The sequence below is a fragment of the Anomaloglossus baeobatrachus genome, chromosome 3 (assembly GCF_048569485.1).
Source record: "Anomaloglossus baeobatrachus isolate aAnoBae1 chromosome 3, aAnoBae1.hap1, whole genome shotgun sequence".
Lineage (NCBI taxonomy): Eukaryota > Metazoa > Chordata > Amphibia > Anura > Aromobatidae > Anomaloglossus > Anomaloglossus baeobatrachus.
In genome coordinates, this window is record NC_134355.1 from 661,738,445 (window position 1) to 661,759,844 (window position 21,400).

At 46.0% G+C, this 21,400-nt stretch overlaps 1 protein-coding gene across 1 annotated transcript in view; it reads right to left on the bottom strand.

Annotated features, from left to right (window-relative positions):
- Positions 1-4,208, bottom strand: part of LOC142297001 (cytochrome P450 2K4-like) — a 90,239-nt gene extending 86,031 nt beyond the window's left edge. The window contains exon 1 of the mRNA XM_075341208.1: positions 4,172-4,208. The gene's annotated coding sequence lies outside the window, so the exon portion shown is untranslated. The remainder of the gene's footprint in view (positions 1-4,171) is intronic.
- Between the last annotated feature and the right edge of the window lie 17,192 nt (positions 4,209-21,400).

The following is a 21,400-nucleotide window of genomic DNA, read 5'->3' on the forward strand; positions in this document are numbered from 1 at the left end:
CCACTCGAGCCACCACCGAGCAGCCGCAGCAGCCGGACCCGAGCAGTGGGAGAGCGCAGCGTCCACTCCTCCGCCCGCGACACAGTCAGCTGATCAGAATGTGAGGACGCAGAGCTCACACTCTGATAAGCTAATGTGCTCTCACATGCTAATCAGCTTACTGACCGCTATCACACACTGATCAGCTGACTACATGAGATGAGAATGTTGGACTAGGGGATCAGAAAAGTGTTAGAGTTGCTTAGGATTGTTGGGTAGTGAGATGATGAGGGTGTTTAAGTAAGCCTGTTCAGTGAGGTGAAGGGCAGAGTTGTAGGTTTTAAAGCATAAACTTATAATGGATGAAATCTTCCGCCAAATTGGATGTTGTTTACTCACTTGTTTACTTCAGCGCACCTGGGGCACTGCTGGGCAAAAACGTGTTTTTCAGTGTGTGCCAGGCTTGCCGTCATCTGTGTTCAGTTGTTCTATGTGTAGGAGGTGCAACTTCATGCAGGTCATTTTGCAGCATTTCCTTATAATATTTCATAGTAGAGTCTGTGAATTATATTCCCCTATGTTTGTACTTACCCTGCTTATAATAATCTATCTACAAAAGAACAAGGGATCTGTGGCTTGGAGCTGGAGCGGCTTGGCCCGGGTTCTTAGGAAGAAGGGGAATCTCAGGGCTCGCAGGGAGTGCGGTAGGCTCATGTGGCTGTTCCACTGACCAGGTGCTAGGGTGGAGGGATTACCAATAGAAAGGACACACAGAAGGAACACTGGCCTTGACCTTCGAACTATCATCTCCGTGGCCTGAGCTCTGTGTGATGCCCAGGTCGTCACAGGGTTCTGCACAATCTTTTCTCCCCGTGCAGGGCTCAAACCCCCATGGTTCTGGGTCCCTATCTTGCAGTACTGCCTCCACCAGCATTCACAAATCCTAGATACATCTTGCATCAAACCTGTCAGGCACACCAGTGGGCTGCTTAAGCAGGAATATGGCCGCCCACCCAGGGGTCAGACAGGGAGGTGGGAGGTGTCAAGGGAGTAGTGACTCTCAAGCTGTGAGGAGCTCTGAGGAAGATGGGAGTTGTAGCTCCCAGAGGAAAAGCAGACTAGGTCGCACACAGTGGTCTGGACCTAGAGGAGTCAGACCCCCAGTCGCAGGGGATTGAGGCTAGGTGCCTGGAACCCTGTCAAGGAGGACGGTCAGCAGCCTGGTCCTATCACCGGTCTGGGACCGAAGACACGTCGGGGTACACAGACCCTAGGTCGGGGAATGGCTTCAGGCAATAAACCTGCGGAGGACAGGGCCTTTATGGACTGTTCCCATGAAGCTCAGGGATCGGGGGCACTAGTGCAACGAGGGGGATAGGGCTTTCTCAGCAAGCGGCCTACTGAAATCCCAAGCGTGAGCTCCTGAGAGAAGGCTCCTTCACTTAGCCACAGCGGGGAGCGGGACCCGGAAAGCTCCAAGCTACTGGGCTACAACAGACAATCTAAATTGGTGCCAGGAGGCAAGATACGGACCACGAGGCAGTGCTGCAGGGGACGGGACCCGGATGAGCTCCCCATCAAGAGGCAGCAGCATTCAGAGACTTGGTTTACCCTGTTGTCAGCGTCTGCTTCATTGCTGAGTGAGTACCTGACTGACCCCTGCACTCCACCCCCAGCATCTCCATCCAGAGTTTTGGGGCCTACCCCTACTTGTGGTAGGTAACGTCATCTTGCTGCCCCACTCCATCACCCAGGGTAACCCCAATGGCAGCGGCGGTAGCTGTCAGTCAAAGCACCATGGCGTGCTTATAGTGTAATAAGCCATGACTGTAGCTGCAAAAAAAGTGTAAAAAATATGTGTATTTTCTTTTCTTTTATTTTCATTGGGGGTGATTTGAACCTGTTTTTTAATTTATTACATATTTTTAAAAAACTTTTTCTGACTTTTAATTGCATTTTCTAATCCCCAGAGGACTTCAAGCTGTGATCGCCCGATCACTTTTGCTGTAGAGAGCAGCGCAAAAGCACCAGCATCAGCACCACCATCAGCACCACCATCAGCACCAGCATCAGCACCACCATCAGCACCACCATCAGCACCAGCATCAGCACCACCATCAGCACCACCATCAGCACCACCATCAGCACCAGCATCAGCACCACCATCAGCACCACCATCAGCACCAGCATCAGCACCACCCATCAGCCCCACCATCAGCACCACCATCAGCAACAGCATCAGCAGCACCATCAGCACCACCCATCAGCACTAGCATCAGCATCAGCATCGCTCTGTACTGCAGAAATTATGACTTCCAATGAATGTTGGTTGCAACCAGTGTCCTCAGTAAGTTCATCATGACAGACACCGGGGACATCATCTGACTCCCGGCTGACATGACAACCCATCGACAACTCACGATCATGTCACATGGCCACCGATGGGAGCGGGAAATAGCACACTCCCCAGCTGGCTCATGTTAAATCCCACTGTCAGAGATTGACTACAGGATTTAGCTGATTAACAGCCAAGGGCGGATCTCCGATCCACCCTCGGCTATTAGAGGCATGTGTCAGCTGATCAGACAGAAAAATAATTATTTTTTACATAGTTGTAAACAAATAAGGTCTTGTGTGGAAAAAAGCCTTAAAGCACCATTCCAGCATTTTTCTTTTTATTTCAGTACTGGAGTGGTGTTTCATTAAGTGTGCTGGAGGTCACAATTCAATACAACTCTATGAGACCCTCATTCTGGCTCTTAAAGACCTGTATTAAAAGTTTATGATATAACTTCTGACATACGGCCAGTCAGAAGTTAAGCGCACAAGATGGTGCCATGGGACAGGGGTGACACCAAAAAAGGATGAAAACACCGAAGGTTGAGTATAAGCTCTTTTCCAACCCCCCAAAAAAAGCAATGAGCATTTGGTGAGTTTTTGCTTCAAAAGCAGTTACAATTCCAGGAAAGTGGATTGGATTTAATAAAATTTCCTGCCCACTGTAATTATTTTTAATTCAAAGAAATCCCAAGATGAAAATAATAATGACATACTCCCTGCTGTAACAAAATAAAAGCATAGTGCATATAAATAAACATAGGGTACTTAGCAAACATTATTTTTGCTCAAAAAAGCATAATGCCTTTACCTTAAATAGCTGTTGGCTGCATTCCCTGCCTCAACTTTTATACTGCTAGATAGTATGTCAAAACTGGTCAGGAAACAGTCATTCTCTTCCCTTATTTAGATTGAGGTCTGTTTTGATACACGGTAAGGTTGTAATACTAGAGAGTGTAGGTACTGTCCTGAATTGTATACACCTTGTTGCAGTGGGTGCTTTTTTGATCAAAAATAGTGTTTACTAAGTACCCTATTTTTATTTATATGTATTATGCTTTTATTTAGCTACAGCAGGGTATACATTCATATTTTTTTCATCTTGGGTGTTTGTTATCTTATGGCCAGTGTGAACATGAGACTAATAAGTTGTATGTATACCAAGTCATGCGCCGGCTCATTTTTTTGGTGTCTATTTTACTCAACGTAATATAGGTGCACTTGCACGAGGCGATGAGCTCTCTGCGCAGGCGCAAGATTGTGAGAGATCTCACTGGCTCACGCAAGCGCACCTATGTTTTCGGCTCTGCTCACAATGGTGAAGATCAAAGTGCGCCTGCGCGAGCCATGAAAGATTGCGCAAGCTACGTGGATGATGACAGATGCGTCATCCACGTCAATCCTCAAATGGCAAAGAGCGGCAAAAGGAGGGAAAGGAGTCCAAAAAAAGAACGTCCATCTGACCAGAACGGTTTATTTAACTTTGTGACGGCAGATTTTAGAAAGGTATCTGTGGGGTCTGGAAGGGGAGTCAGGGAACAAGGTGCACCTTCATAGAATGCAGCCCAGGAGCTGCAGAAGGTGAAACTTTTGGTTCAATACTGAAAAAACTGGTGACAGGTTCCCTTTTAGGAAGTATTAAATACAAAGCAGCTTAGACGACAAAAATGCATGTGGAAAAAAAATACACCCAAAATTGCCCTAAAACACAAATAACAAGTACTCTAATTTACACAATAGGTGCAGAGATGCAGTAATCTCAAAAACTCACAAAAAGCTCATGGTGGGAAAAAAGCCACAAAGATCTGTGACAACTGCCGAGTATTGTATTAAAGTATACGTGGGATCCACTCACCGGCTCGGGCTGGAGACGCACTGCACTCGGATTTTGAAGGATGTGCTGTGATGATGGGCGTTTTTACACTTGTTTTCAATCATTTCCTCCCTCCTCTTGCCCTGAATGAACCCTGCATCAAAATATTCTGGCTTAACTGGTTCCTCCTGTCAGCATACAACATATTTCGAAAGTGTTTTCTTCTGTTCTGTCAAGCAGTTGATAATTTTTACCACCTGATGGATTCCAGAATTTCGATGCGTCTCATCTCAGTCCTAAAATAACCGAAATTGAATATTTAAAACATTCTCTGCACCTCTCTGGGGAAGGAAATCAAAGTTTGTCAGCTAGTATAATAGTTTTTAAGAGGAGCAATGAACTTGTGCCTTAAAGGGAACCTGCCACCAGTTTTTCGGCCTATAAGCTGCGGCCACCACCACACCTTTAAGCAGGCCCTAAAAACGCATTTCTTTAGACTAGCCTGTCACCTCACTGCCCTGATCTAATCTAGTCCCTTTCTGGCCTTCCCAAAAATTTACTTCCAATTCTAGTCCCCTGTGCCTGTATAAATTCTGGCCGATGACGGGTTCATGCAGCTGGTTTTGAATCCCCTATTAAATTGATGGCTGGACCATATATAACAAGCTTTTCTCCCCCCCATTCACCTTTTGTGCCTCCCCTATTTCCTCATAGACTGTAAGTGTGACGACCAGGACTAGCCAGGTTGTCACAGGTAGTCCCACACACACACATGCTCCCCCCCCTTAGTAAGGTGACAGCAGCCAAACTACAAAACCCTTGTCACCTCCCTCCGGGTTTGATGTTCACACCAGGGGGGTGGAGCCAGGTGGTTGGCTCTGCCCACCGAGGAGTTCACAGGCCCCGAAGCGGGAAAAACAGCAGAGCAGTCTAGTCTAGCTTTGACAGTGGAGTGGAGTGAAGTTGAAGGGCAGACCTGTGCCTAGGTCTGCAATAGTCTACACCCAGTGTCTGGGTTGGAGCCCAGTCACCTCTGGCAAGGAGGTAGACGGTGGTGGCCGCCTGCAGGAACTGGGATTACAGCCGATGGAACCGTAGGGACCGAGTATGGGCGGTGGCCCGCCGATACCGAACCGGGGAACCGATTGGAAACCGGAGCACCAGGAGGGGTACTCAGACCCAGTACGAGGCCCAGAAACAACCGGGCTGAGTCAAATCAACTGATTGAGGACTGGACTTAAGGACCTATCCCACCTAAGACCCGACTGAAGACAACAGCCCAACCATTAGGGTAACGCCACCGCCCAGGCATAGAGACCCAAGGGGCCAGCGTCTGCGGGCAAAGAGGGCTCTCCCGGCACATACCAAGCCGGGGAGCGGAATACCGTTGCTCAGGCATAGGAGTTGACATTTTCTACATAAGTAAGGTACAGGAGAAAGGCGGAAACCACCAACCTGATAAGGGGAAAACTGCAGCCGGCTGCAGGCACCGTTCACCATCTTTTTGGTTTACCAGAGACTCCAGCGTGTTTGTAATAGTGAGTACAACAGTGCCTTCAGGCCGCGCACCGCGCCGCACCGTACCGACACCCCAGCACGCATCCATTCCCCCGCCTCAGCACCTTATCTTGGGCCCCCGGGACCATCATCCCCCTACCCACGGAGGGGTCAACACCAAGCTGCGCAACACCGTCCCCGGGAGCCTAGTCAACGGCAGCGGTGGTGTCCATCCATTCACCACAATCCGTGGGTGGCGTCATGAACTCAAATCCCCTACAAACAACCGTGTGGCGCCAACCCCCTTTCAGAGCGACGTGACCCCCGGGTCCGTGAGGAATCAAGCAACTCACTGACGAGCATGGATCCGGGCGGCTCCGCATCCGGTCGAGCCTCGGGGCAGTACATAAGCTTACGAGCAGGGCCCTCACTCCTCCTGGTATCTTAATTTTGTCATTTTGTATTGTCTCATATTGTCTGTACATGTCCCCTCTGAATTGTAAAGTGCTGCGGAATATGTTGGCGCTATAGAAATAAAACTTATTATTATTATTATTATAGTGGGCTCTTATATAAAGCATTCTAACATGCTGTATATAAGAGCCCAGGCCGCTGTGTAGAACATAAAAAACACTTTATAATACTCACGTAAACGGTTGCTACGTAGTATTGGGTCAGATGGGCATCTCCGTTGTCCGGTACTGGCGCCACCTCTTTCGGCCATCTTTGTCGTCCTTCTGTCGCCGGGGTACATGATGCGTCCTATTTCATCCAGACTCGCCGGCAGTGAGGTCCTGCGCAGGCGCACTTTGACCTGCCCTGAGCAACGCAAGTCAAAGTATTGTAGTGCGCCTGCACAGGACCGGCGAGTGTGTATTACGTAGGATGCGTTATGCACACAAGCTTCAGAAGGAGGTCGAAGATGGCCGAAAGAGAAGGCGCTGGCACCGGACAACAGAGATGCACATATGGCCAAAATCCACTGCCGCGTGACCGTTAGGTGAGTATTATAAGTGTTTTTTATGTTCTACACAGCGGCCTGGGCTCTTATAAACAGCATGTTAGAATGCTGTATATAAGATCCCGGTGGTGGTGGCCTCAGCTTATAGGCCGAAAAACTAGTGACAGGTTCCCTTTAAGCAGTTGGTTGTTTATTTCTAGTTTACTGAAACATATTGGCTGTGGACTCTATGCTGCCCACCTGTTTTTATGTAGCACCGGCTAATAATAGCAAAACTTATTTTGACTATGTATTTTTTTTTTAATATTTGAATAATAAATAATACTTCTAGTGGGCATAATACTCCTATTTGGCGGCTTTCTTTGCACAACGGAGTTTTCTTGTTTGCTCTAGTTTGTACTGAGTTCTCTGCCCAAAATTGATTAGCACTAGGGATGAGCGAGAAATAAAATGCTCGGGTGCTCGATGCTCGTATCGAGCATATTGAAATGCTCAGCTGCTCAATCCGAGCACCGAGCCCAATATTAACCTATGGGAAACTCGAACATTTTTCTGGCGGCATCGTCTTCGGTCTGCAGAAATACTAAAAATGTTACAAATGTATGAGAACAGTGCTCAAATGACATGGTAACTGCATGGGGAAGACCCCTGTAAGCATTTCTGACTCCCAGGTCACTGCAGTGAATAATGTTGTCTGAGTATTAGGGGGAGGAAGACTCCTGTGTTCCTCCTCTCGTGTGACATGCACTTTCGCTTAGTAGCGTATGTGCAGCAGCTTCTCTCTGCCTGTATATTTGCTGATAAGTGAAATCAAAAGTGATTAGTAGAAAAAAATAGCATACTCATCTCTCTGCAGACTCCTGGGATACATCCGATCTGCTCCAGGACCCGCCGGTGATCAGCTGATGCTGTCACCTGACAGAGTCATCTGATCGTTTAAGTCCAGCATGAAAAGCCGTCCAGCTTATTACCGCCGTGGCTTTTAAACAATCAGATAATGAATCAGCTGATTGTTCATAAAAGCCGGCCAGCGTTTTACCGCTGGAGATAAACGATCAGATGATGCTGTCAGGTGACATCATGAGCCACTTACCGGCGGGTCCTGGAGCCGATTGGATGTGACCTGGGAGTCTGCAGAGAGGTGAGAATATTTTTTTTTTCTACTGATGCATCAGCTGAATTGTTTAAATAGCTTTAAAACAATCAGCTGATGTGTCATCTGATTCTGGTCCTTGAAACTGACACATCTGATCAGATGATATTGGACTTGGATTGGACATCGTGGGACCCTCGACCCAGGACTACGGCAGAGGGCTGGAGGGGGGGTTATAGTAGTTCAATAAAGATAGTCACTAATTGTGTTGTGTTTTATTACTAATAAAAATATTTTTCTCTGTGTTTTTGTTTTTTTCTTCTTTACTAGAAATTCATGGTGGGCACGTCTAATATTGGCATGATACCATGAGTTTCGGGCTTAGGGCCAGCTGATAATACACAGCTGGCCCTATACCCATTATTACCCCGTGAGCCACCCGGTACCAGGGCCGCTGGAAGATTTGACTACAGCACAAGAAGATGGCGCTTCTATGAACGCACCATTTTCTGGGGCGGCTGCGGACTGCAATTCGCAGTGGGGGGGATAGAAAGCTTGGGCCATCCTGTACTGCGGATTCAAGTCCCCAGCTGCCTACCTACACAAAAATTTGGTGAAGCCCACGTTGTTGTTATTTTAAAACTATTTCATGAAATTCATGAAGTATTGAAAAAAAAAAGGCTTCCCTATACTTTTGGTTCCAAGCTGGGTACAAATAGGCAGCCGGGGGTTGGGGGCAGCCCGTACCTGCCTGCTGTACCTGACTGGCATACAAATATATGGCAAAGCCCATGTCGATTTTTTTTTTTTTTTTTAATTTATTGAAAAAAAACAAAAAAAAAAACCACATAACCCTAATCCTAGGGTTAGGGGTAAAAAAAAATGCGTGGGCTCCCAAAGCATTTTCTATTGCTACCAAAGAGTAACCCAAGCAGCTACTGGCTGCTAACCCCCAATGCTTGGTGTTACCTTCTCTGGCAATGGAAAATCCAGGGAAGCCCTTTTTTCTTATTTTTTTTGCCACAAAACTAAAAAAAATGACGTGGGCTTTGCCATATTTTTGTATGCTAGCCAGGTACAGCAGGCAGGTATGGTTGCCTCCAACCCCCAGCTGCCTATTTGTACCCGGCCGGGAATAAAAAATATAGGGAAGCCCTATTTTTAATTATTTCATGAATTTCATGAAATAATTTTAAAAAATGACGTCGTCTTTGCCTAATTTTTGTGTCCAGCCAGGTACAACTAGGCAGCTGGGAACTGGAATCCGCACCACAGCGTGGCCCAAGCTTTCTTGGGCCCCCCCCGTTCTGAATTGCAGTCCTCAGCCGCCCCAGAAAATGGCGATTTCACAGAAGTGCCATCTTCTGGCACTGTATCCAACTCTTCCAGTGGCCCTGGTGCCGGCTGGCACTCTCGGTAATAAGGGGGTTAATACCAGCTTTAATTTACCAGCTGGTCTTTAGTCCGACATTCTTAATGTCAGGCCAAGTTTGATCCGGCCATTTAGAATCTTCAATAAAAGGTTATAAAAAGACACCACACAGAGAAAAAATACTTTATTAGAAATAAATACACAGACACACTTAGGGACTTCATTTTTATTACTCCCTCTCACCCCTCCACGATCCTGGTCTTTTGTCTTCCAACCGACGCAGCTCTGCTATATCAGAAAGCACAGTGGAAGAAAGAATGCTTCTGCTTCCCGTGTGGTCTAATCACTCAATGAGTGAGCAGAGGCTGGGGGTTGGTAAGCGATGATGTCACCGTTGCCACCATTGCCATAGTAACCTAACGAGCGGGTTACTATAGCAACGGTGATCTGAGATCACCTGGTTCCCGGCTCCTGTACCTACACTACCTAAGACAAACGCTAAATATGTTGCTAGCTCAGCAGCAACTCTCCCTACACTAGCTGACTGTGGATCAGCGTGACAAGCACAGACCTCATGACGCTGTGCGGCCAGCCAATCACTGTAATGCCACAACCAACATGGCTGTGGCATTACAGTGTGTTGCAGCCAATCACTGCATGTGGCTGACTCTGTAAAGAACGCTGACATGCAGAGTGCATTTGCGTGGCATGGATTCTAAGTATAAATGTGTGGCTGACTCAAGAATTGTGCCTGGTCTGGAACTGTGTGCGGGTGATATTATGTGGTTATCTACCAAGAACATTAAACTCAAAATACCTTAATTGAAATTAGGACCCCGGTATATTGGTCTGTGTAAAATTATTAGCATTAATCCTATGGCTTTCCGTCTGATCCTTCCGGCATGATGCAAAAGCCATAATGTTCTTCACAGGTCTCTGTTAAATATGTGGCTTCCAGGACGTCTCTTCCCTTACCTCTTATCCAAATTGATGAGTCATTAGAGTTTCAGGTTTTTAAATTTTTGATTCCCATTTTGTGCGCTGTTTGTTGCAGTATTTGGTTCATTGGTGGGGTTAGGATCCTGCGGAGAGGACTTGTGTACCAGCCTCTGATATCTATGCTGAATGTTGAGTTATGAGTTTTCACCATCACCATCCAGAAAAACCAGGTGCTAAGGGTTCAAAGTTCCCTCTAGGGAGGGGTACTGTCATAAGAATTTTTTACAGCCACCTTTGACTGTCATGGTGGTGTCAAGATCTGTGGAAACTACCGTTTCTGGCACTCTAGCTGATAACTTCCCTGATGTCTGTAATCACTGCAGGAAGACAAGGGGCATCAACCCACAGACTTAGGCAGGCTAGCAAAGGTTTGTCTCTGCTGGGCTGCTTGTTAATCTCTTTGATCACATGTAAGGGAGCTCCCATCTTATATATGCTGGTTGGAGTATTCCATTAATGCCAGCAATAGCGTACCTACACTGGTCTCGTGCGTTGATGTGATCAAGTATTACTCGAGGTTGGTGTGAATTATTGCTGTGAGCAGTTGTGTTGTTAACCCTTCTTATCTTTTTGTTGCTGCCTTTCTGCTCTTGCTTTTCTCATTAGTATTTTACTGTTTGTTCCTGTGAGTTTGCAGTGTGTATAAGTTCTTGTTTTCCCCTGTCTGTCTTAATCTGTGTTTCCATCACACTCCTGCCCCTTTTTTCCCTGGGCATGGGGAGAGTGTAACAGATTACATATGGTCTGGAGAACAATAAGGCATGGGACTCCATGCGTCGCAACCTTCAGGGGCAATTCAGGTTAGGGATAGCCTAGGGTCCCTTAGTGTGAGGGATAGTAGTTTGTCACTCAGGATATTATTTATGAGTGTCAGAATAAAGAGTGCGGAATAAAAATTTACATTACAATTTTTAGATTTATGTTTTTAAAATGTTTAGAAAACCAGGCATAATTTCCTTTACACTTGAAATATACATTCTACTTTTTTGTTCGTATATCACATATAATCCCAATAAAAAACATTTCAATTTGTGAGTGTAACATGAAAAATATGTGGAAAAGTTTATGGGTTATGTTTAGAGATTAGCGAATACTGTAATATTTGTATTCACTATACTCGTGACGAATACTTTGTAATATTCGTGTATTCGTTATGAATAGCGAGTAAAATACAAGTCGATGGCAACTGTGAGTAATTTTCTGCTGGACCCAACAAAGAGGTCTGGAGGAAAAGAAAAAGGCTGAAATGGATGGGAAGTGATGAAACTGAATGGGGAGAGCCTGGAGAATGCTTGCATTTCTGACTCACATATGGTTTCTGGGATCCCCTGAAGCCACATGGAAAAACTTACATGTGGCTTCAGTCTATCGGTGCCCCTGCAGTCTATGTCACACTGCCCTGTCCAGCCCCGCAGTGACTCACACAGCATTGTGCGAGCACTGCGAGCAGCTGCAGGATGACGAGCGTCATCATCAGGAGGTTAGTTGAGATCATTATCTGCTGGGATGATCTTCGCTGAACTCGTGATGTCAGCTCTTGTCACTGACTTCCATGACGCTGCGTGCTCACATCAAGTCTTGCGGGTGGCCCAAGACTGTGACAAGCGATGATGTCATGAGTTAAGCGGAGTTCATCACTGCAGGTAATGAACTCAGCTAACCTCATGATGTCGGCGCTCTTATACCCTGGCATGACCTAATGATTTTAGCTCCGCTCACTGCACTGCACTGCTCTCTCAGCCAATGGGTAACATTCTGTTCTTCAATGACTGGGACAGTGAGTATGGTATGGATTGTTGTGAGATCCCCTTATTGGATTATGCTGGACCTGGATTTGTTTTATCTTTTCAATAAATTGGTGAAAGAGGGAATGTTTTGGGGAGTGTTTTTTCAAATAATTTTTTTTGTTGTCTATTTTTTTTATCATTGACTGGGTTAGTGATGTTGGGTATCGGATAGATGCTGTGACACTACTAATGCCAGGGCTTGATGCCAGGTGACATTACACAGCTGGTATCAACTCTATATATTACCCAGTTTGATACCACACCAGGGCAATGGGATGAGCTAGGGTGAAGCACCAGGATTGGCATAGCTGATGGATGCACCACTTCTGGGGCAGCTGCAGCCTGCTATTTTAAGGCTGAGGAGTCTTCAATAAGTGTGGACATCCCTAGTCTGAGAACACCTGACCACAGCTGTCCGCTTTACCTTGGCTGGTGATCCAATTTGGGGAGAAGCCCATGTTTTTTGGTTTAAATTAATTATTTTATTTAATTTAAAATAACAGTATGGGGTGCCCTCTGTCTTGGATTACCAGCCAAGGTAGAGTTGCCAGTTACAGTCTGCAGGCTGCAGCTGTCTGCTTCATCTCAGCTGTGTACAAAAAAAAGGGGGACCTGACATCATTTTTTTTGTCGAAAATAATTAATTTGTGGCTAAACCCAAAACTAAACACCGTTTAGTGCCACATGAAAGGCACTAAAGGGTGCAAGATTACAAAATGCAGGCGCGTGGGATATTATATATGTCTGTCTATCCATCTATCTATCCAGCTATCTTTCTAGATTTTTAATGTATGTAACCCTCCTTCTGTTTTTTTTTAGCGGTCCGCAAAAAAAACCGGAAAGGCACACGGATGTAAAACAGACCGTATACAGAACAGATGCGTTTGTCACACGGATGTGCATTGTTTAAAAAAATTAGCCCTATGGCCTGAGTCATGGTTGACACAGGAAGTCACCATCACAAAGGCCTCCAATGATAAATAGTAGTTAGGCTGGAGTAGGAGTACTGTATCTCTAAAAGGGTTAAAGATAAAGATGACAAATGTCCTTTTTATTTTAGACATTTTTTTTCATATTTTACATTTGAAAAATTACTAAAAGGAAAATGGACCAATACGCCTTTTAGAATTGTGTTCTCAGATAACTTTGACCAAGGTTTCAGACCTTATTTAGCCTGTGAGGATTATGGCTTGTTCACTATCATCATTAGTAAAGGTCAGGTGATGCAAATTTAACAGCTTTAAAAAAAAATCCTAGTCTCCACTAACCTTATGCCAAAAAAGCAGCAGACATGCGTTCTTCTAAGCAGCTGCCTAGCACTTTGAAAATTAAAATAGTAGAGGACCACAAAGCATAAGAAAGCTATAAGAAAATAGCAAAGTATTTTCAAGTTTCCCTTTACTTAGTTTTAAATATAATTAAGGAAAGGTAGTTACCAGGAACAGCGAATGTCAAAATAAGGTCTGGAAGACAAAGCAAAATTTCTGTGAGAGCTGCTCGTAGGATTGCTAGAGAGGCAAACCAGAACCCCAGCATGACTGCAAAAGACCTTCAGGAAGATTTAGCAGACTCTACATTGGTACATTGTTCTACTATTCAGAAACTCCTGCACAAATATGGCGTCATGAGAAGAAAACCTCTCCTGTGTCCTCATCATAAAATTCAGCATCAGAAGTCTGCAAAAGAACATCGTAACAAGCCTGATGCATTTTGGAAACAAGTCCTGTGGACCGATGAGGATAAAATAGAACTCTTTAGCCACAATGATCATCGGTATGTGTGGAAAAAAATAGCACAGAATTTCAGGAGATGAAAACCTCAACAAGTTTTTGAGGAGTCTGAAGTAGTCAATGTGATTTGATGTCATTCCCTGGTTGCAGTTCCAGTGTGACGGCCACTAGAGGTCCCCAGTGTACTTATTGTATCTGGCTCTATCTGATGCAATACTAGGTCTGTTTCAACACTATTGAATTGAAAAATATCCTCTGAGGTTTTGCGTTGTGCTCATGGTTGCAAAGTGCCGAATTTGAACATCTAGAAAACTCTTCACTTTTTCAGGACCTCAAGTCTATGGTACGGTGGCATGTAAAATTTGGGCACCTCTCGTCAAAGTTACTGTTATTGTGAACAGATAAGTAGGTTGAAGATGTAATTATCTCTAAAAGGCAAAAGTTAAAGATCCTGTAATGCCTGCCTGGATCAACAGACTCAGATAGGATGTAATGGGGAGGCTAGAGGGAAGCCACTCACTAAGCAGGACCCCCAGAACCCTGAAACCCTTTAACCCCTATACAGGGATTTGGAATTACACAGGGTCTTGGTGATCACTACCTGTGGAAGGCTGCAGTCCGATGAGAGTAGTCGTCAGGCAGGGTCAAACCAGGAATAGCAGAGCAGAGACAGAATCGGCAGGCAAGGACGTAATCAGAAAACAGAGCAGAGGTCAAATCCGGATCGGGCAGCGAGGTACAAAATCAGTAGGCAGGAGGGTAATCAGAAAAACACACAGAAGTCAGCACACAGGAATCACAAAACAGAATAAGGCGGATCAGGAGCCAGGAAATCAGAACTATCTCTGGCAGAGGTCAGCAGACAGGAGGGGAACCAAGAAGTGTGTGGTGTCTTCCCATTGGCTGTAGCTGAACGCTGGCAACTTCAGCTGGAAGACACACGCCACCCACAGTCAGCCAATGGTACTGCAGATCCCAAGATAACCCAGCCCAGTGGATGATCGGAGCCTGCGCCCACCGATGCCGCTGGCATCGACTCCTCTCCCATCACCAGCACCATCCACGGCAGGAACACGGCGTCTCCTGGCGATTGGAGCAGAAGTCGCTGGAGCGGACTCCGGTGGTGACGTAACAGATACTTTGTGTCAGTATTTCTTTGCTGAAGAAACAAAACTTGTAAACTTGTATACACTTGTATATACTTCAAAAAGCAAAAATATCCAGCATCCATGTCCAGGACGCGTACCATCTGTATGAGGGGTCCAAGAGGACTTTTATATTTGTTGGGGATGTGATGTTCATCACCCTATGTTTTTAATAGATTCTGAATAAAGATACAACTTTTATATTTCACCTGGACGTGGATGCTGGATATTTTTGCTTTTTGTGGAATTTCCTGGCGTCGCCGGCCTCTATCCTTGCACCTGTCTCTCATTGGAGTCTCCATAGACCTGGGTGAGCTGATTTTTCTTTTGTTTCTTCTCCTACTTGTATATACTTGTATACATACCAGGGAATAAAATGTCAAATCACAACATCAACCCCAGACTCCTCAAAAACTTACCCCACATCTGGACATTAATAAGGACAATGAAGCTCCCCCTTCAAAATAAACAAGGAGTAAAAGGGGAAACATTTTTACTTGTGAAAAATGCCAAGTTGGTGTAAGGAGACCTATAGGCCATGCAAATCTATACTGCAAATTTATGTAGGCTTATTAACATAAAATATTCTTCTACACTATGTATCCATTAGTAAAATTTCATATAATCTTAAAAACCACTTCTACTTTAATTAAAATAAATAAAAAATAAAAAATATGTGGGTAGCATGGTGGCTCGGTGGTTAGCACAATTGTTTTTCAGCATTTGGGGCCTGGGTTCAAATCCAGTCAACGACAGCATTTGCATGGAGTTTGTATAACACAAGTCCTAACATGTAAAGATAAGTGAACCTTTCAAAGTTCGGTTCGCCGAGCCTTATCAAATGCTATGTTTGACAAACCCTTTCATAGCTCAACCTAAGGCACATAAAACACATTTTAGGGGGCTGAAATATGTTTTACAGTGCAACCCCGCTGTTTTGGCTTAGCCATTAGACTATTGACATAAGAAATAGAGAGGTTTATGAAAAGCAGGTGTAGGGCTGGTGCTCCCATTGCCCTGCAAGTACAGAAAAGACACAACTTGGAGACTGTGAGGGCCAGGGAGGACTGGTAGGCCCAGGAGGTGGATCCACTGGACCGAGCACCCCACCAGGAGGGCAGGGTACACGGTAGCTGGAGCACTAACATGGCAGGAACGGGTGCAGGTATCAGGAAGCAAAGACAGGACCAGGTCACTAAGGTCACAGCGTACTTTAAGGCAGTAATAGGAAACAGGAACAAAGACCTGAGCACCGAGCTCACAAGACAAGGCATAGAAACACACGCGATGATCAGGCGCCGCCCACATGGAGAGGCCAGTCTTATATACTCAGCACAGCCTCAGGTCATTTCCTGTTACAGCAGTGCTGGGGCTATAAGACCAGGTGAGTGGGCGCGGCCCGGTCCTATACAGAACATTAGTCAGAATCAGACTCCTGAGACCAGGAACAGGACTCTGGGGAGCATGAGCGGGAATGGCAGGCATGACCGGTGGACGCATGGACTGGACCAGTGAGCAAGGAGCGGTGGTGCGCTGGCGAGGCTGGATCAGTGGGTACAGAGCGGTGGCGTGACGCAGGTGTGACTGGCTCAGTGGTTACGGAGCAGTGCCTGGATGGTGAGACCGGCTTAGTAGGTAAGGAGTGCTGCTGGGACACCGGGAGCGTGACAGAGACCCATGAAGGAGTCTTGAGATTTAAAAAAAAAAACAGCTAGACAGCAACACAGTGGCATCAATTGCCCCCCCTTCATTTCACCATAGTGTGTTTGTACAGCAGGGAGGCATGGTACATGCAACAGACAGAATATGGCCTGGTATTTTCATTTTAAAAATAAAGAAATGCATTAGTGACAATCATAGGCCTCTTGCTCCCAGAACCCTGGCACTACAGACACAACACGACTTGGAGATTCATCTTGGAGTCTTCATATTTAAAAACATTGCAGGCAGGCAGCAGGACAGTGGCATCAATTGCCCCCCAATTTGCCCAATGTGTTTGCACAGCAGAGAGAGAGGCTCAGTTCAAAGTTGAAATGATGTCTGGCTGCAACATAAATCTAATTGAGTAGGCTGTTAAGTAAAAGAAGTTGTTCTCATTTTTCTTGGGATAGGATGAGCCGGTGTTTGCTCCCTAGAACTTTGCGTAACAGAACTTCTCACATGTACACCTACAACACCTCACCTTTTCACTCTTCCACCACAACCTCATCCTGATTTACCACTCATGGTTGATGTTCCCTTCCCCTTTCAAACAGATGTCTCGCAATCCTACACTGACATCTGTCTGACACAAAGAAATATTATTTATTTCCTGCCTGAGATGGCAATATTGTGAAGGCACTAAAAAGTACCAATAACTGATAGGCACATTCACCTGCCAACTGACAATGCTGACAGGCTGCCTTTTATTGAAATTAATAAGGCCTGGATTGGTCCAGACTTCTCATCCCGACAAAATGAAAGCAGCAAATCCTAAAACCAATTAAAATATTCTTTTTTTTCTGATGTATTCCCAAGCACCCCTTGCCGTCCAAAAAAAAAAAAAGAGTATGTGGTTCATGGTTTCTTCTTTTTCTTATTTTCCTCCACGATATCAACAGGGTCATCATGCAGTCCTCTCTTAAAATGTTTTTGTTATAGGGTCATCAGACAGCCCTCGCTCCAAATGTTAAGAAGGTAAACATGCAGCCCTTACTCATAATTTTTAGAGGGTCATCATGTGACCCTCACTCTTAATTTTTCCAAGCTGTGTATGATACCCTCCTTTTTACTTTTTTTCAGGATGTACATTATATGAGGCCTATTTCTACAATTCTCTTACATATATAGATGTATACCTTATTAAAAATGGGTTAAAAAAAAATTCGGAGGCCCTCCTATACATGTCCTCCAGGGTGTATTGCACTACCTAACAATTTTAACAGAATTTGTATGAGTCCCTCCTTTATGTCTAATACATGGTGTATCAGAGTCAATTTTCCTTCTAATTTTAATGCAATTCATGCACTGCATGTGTAGCATCCCTGAGCCATCAGGAGCTACAAGGAACTGCATCCTGTCAAAGATGCAAAGCCTGCCCCAGGGACCCAGAAGACCAGTGCCGGTAACACCAAAACATTCATTTTATTCCCCTTCCCCCCCCAGAAACTGGTGACGGGCTAGGGTCAGACAAAATGGATGATGACCTAGTTTGGAACTGATCCAGTCCACTGGATGACTACCAGGGAGGCTGGGTCAGACAGTCAGGGAGTGGAGGTGGAAGTAGACGGACGTAACAGTACTCACAGGAGAGTGTAGCAGTGACCAGTCAGGCTCAGGCATGTGGTTACCGAAGGAGTATGGTGGAGTACTCTCGGAACCATACCAACAGGGTACAGAGCCCTAGGTCAGGAAAACACTCCAGGCAGACCTTATAAGATCTTCACCGTGAGGGAACCTTCCAGGACCTTACCGACCATAAATTCCGGGGCACAGTAACGATGGGAGAACTGGGGAATGAGAATAAAGATTAGTGATGAGCGAGCATGCTTGTCACTACTCGGTACTCGCACGAGTATCGCTGTACTCGGGCTGCTCGGCGGGGACCGAGTAATCTCGCGATACTCGTGCTGTACTCGTGGTCTTCATTTCTGCATGTTGGCGCTCTTTTGAGAGCCAGCCCTCATGCAGGGATTGGCTGGCAGACCACTGCAATGCCACAGCCCTGTTAGTTGTGGAATTGCAGTGATTGGCCGGCCTGCACAGCGTGACCGAGCCTTTATATCGGCCGGCGCGCTGTGCTCTGCTCACAACTATCCAGACAGTCAGTGCAGGGAGAGTGTTGCTGATTCAGGGAAAGGTTTGCGGCCCTTTATAGTTAGTTCCGGAGCAGGGCTGCAAACAGTGTGACCAGAAGTCCTTCTCAGGACTATTCTAGTTGTATACAGGCAGGCAGGGTATAGCCAGGTCGGAGTACAGTAGCAGAGTCCTTCTCAGGACTATTGTTGCTATATACAGGCAGGGTATAGCCAGGTCGGAATACAGGCTAGTGACCAGAAGAGTCCTTGTCAGGACTATTGTAGCAGTATACAGGCAGGCAGGCAGGGTAGTGGTGACCGTATACCAGCCTTCATCATATCTGGGGCTGGTGTACACAGTGTAAAACAGTCCAGATAGTGTCAGACTTCTCAGTAATTGTCGCTCCTAAAAACCAGTTAGGTTCTTATTGCGTCCGTGCTTGCATTTAAAAACAGCACGTGTGTGGCAGTCGGTGGCAGCGTACAGGTGCGCGTTTTGCACAAACTATTATATAACGCACAAGTCTAGTGTATAATACACGTCAGTCAGCAGTGTCTGATAGTGTCAGACTTCTCAGTAATTGTCGCTCCTAAAAACCAGTTAGGTTCTTATTGCGTCCGTGCTTGCATTTAAAAACAGCACGTGTGTGTCTGTCGGTGGCAGCGTACAGGTGCGCGTTTTGCACAAACTATTATATAACGCACAAGTCTAGTGTATAATACACGTCAGTCAGCAGTGTCTGATAGTGTCAGACTTCTCAGTAATTGTCGCTCCTAAAAACCAGTTAGGTTCTTATTGCGTCCGTGCTTGCATTTAAAAACAGCACGTGTGTGGCAGTCGGTGGCAGGGTACAGGTGCGCGTTTTGCACAAACTATTATATAACGCACAAGTCTAGTGTATAATACACGTCAGTCAGCAGTGTCTGATAGTGTCAGACTTCTCAGTAATTGTCGCTCCTAAAAACCAGTTAGGTTCTTATTGCGTCCGTGCTTGCATTTAAAAACAGCACGTGTGTGGCAGTCGGTGGCAGCGTACAGGTGCGCGTTTTGCACAAACTATTATATAACGCACAAGTCTAGTGTATAATACACGTCAGTCAGCAGTGTCTGATAGTGTCAGACTTCTCAGTAATTGTCGCTCCTAAAAACCAGTTAGGTTCTTATTGCGTCCGTGCTTGCATTTAAAAACAGCACGTGTGTGGCAGTCGGTGGCAGCGTACAGGTGCGCGTTTTGCACAAACTATTATATAACGCACAAGTCTAGTGTATAATACACGTCAGTCAGCAGTGTCTGATAGTGTCAGACTTCTCAGTAATTGTCGCTCCTAAAAACCAGTTAGGTTCTTATTGCGTCCGTGCTTGCATTTAAAAACAGCACGTGTGTGGCAGTCGGTGGCAGGGTACAGGTGCGCGTTTTGCACAAACTATTATATAACGCACAAGTCTAGTGTATAATACACGTCATTCAGCAGTGTCTGATAGTGTCAGACTTCTCAGTAATTGTCGCTCCTAAAAACCAGTTAGGTTCTTATTGCGTCCGTGCTTGCATTTAAAAACAGCACGTGTGTGGCAGTCGGTGGCAGCGTCAGGCTCCATATTGTCCCTGGATAGAGACGTGCATGATGGCCTGTAAACCTGAAGTGCCCATTGGAAGGAAGTGGGTCTATTGTAGTATAGCCCTTAGGCAGGGCAGCCAAAAATTGGGAGGCTCCACGTTGTCCCTGGGTAGAGACGTGCATGAGGGCCTCAAAACATTGTTCCCATTACAAAGGAGCGGGTCTCCTGTCGTTGTAATGTCCATTCTGCAAAGAATGGGCGAAAAAATTTACCACTGGGGGTATACCTGAAACAAAGGCCTAAGTATTGCAATTTGTAACGGTCATCATCATGGTGGCGCATGAGGAGAAGGAGGAGCAGTCCAGCGATTATCCAAAGTCCAGAAGTGTGTACCCATGGGTGAGTGGAGGTACATGGCAAACTTTAAATTCCGCTCTCATTTGCTGGTGGTGTGTGTGGTGAAGTCTGGCCCAATCCAACCCTTGTTCATCTTGATCAGAGTCAGCCTGTCAGCATTTTCAGTTGACAGGCGGGTGCGTTTATCTGTAATGATTCCACCTGCGGCACTAAAAACACGCTCTGACAAAACGCTAGCAGCAGGGCAGGCCAGGCCTTCCAAGGCGTAGAGAGCCAATTCATGCCACGTGTCCAGCTTGGATACCCATTAATTGTAAGGCACAGAGGAATGTCGGAGTACAGTTGTTTGATCTGCAAGGTACTCCTTCAGCATCTGGGCAAACTTAGGATTTCTTGTGGCACTACCCCGCACCTCAGGGGCTGTGGTACGTGAGGGGCTGAGAAAACTGTCGCACATCTTAAAGACTGTTCCCCTACCTCTGGCGGATTGGACTTGTGCCTCTCTCGGCTGTACGCCTCGGTTGTCCACTGATTCATGACCTATGCCGCTAGCGTTTTGTGAGGGGAATGCTTTGCCTACTTCCGTGACTATGGCCTTCTGGAACTGCTGCATTTTGCCTGACCTCTCCGCCTCGGGAATAAGAGACATAAAGTTCTCCTTTTAGCGTGGGTCTAACAGTGTTACCAACCAGTAATGATTGTCGGCCAAGATGTTCTTAACGCGAGGGTCACGAGACAGGCAGCTTACCATAAAGTCAGCCATGTGTGCCAGACTCTTAACAGCCATCACTTCAGTATCCTGACCAACACGATGACTGAACATGCTGTCCTCCTCCTCCTCCTCCTCATCATCTACCCTGTCCTCTGGCCAGCCACGCTGAACCGAGGATATGACTGCATGTCATATCCTCAATTTGGCCAGAGAGTTGCTCCATGTCTTCATCCTCCTCCTCGTCATAGTCCTCCACTGCACGTTGTGATGAGACGAGGCTGGGC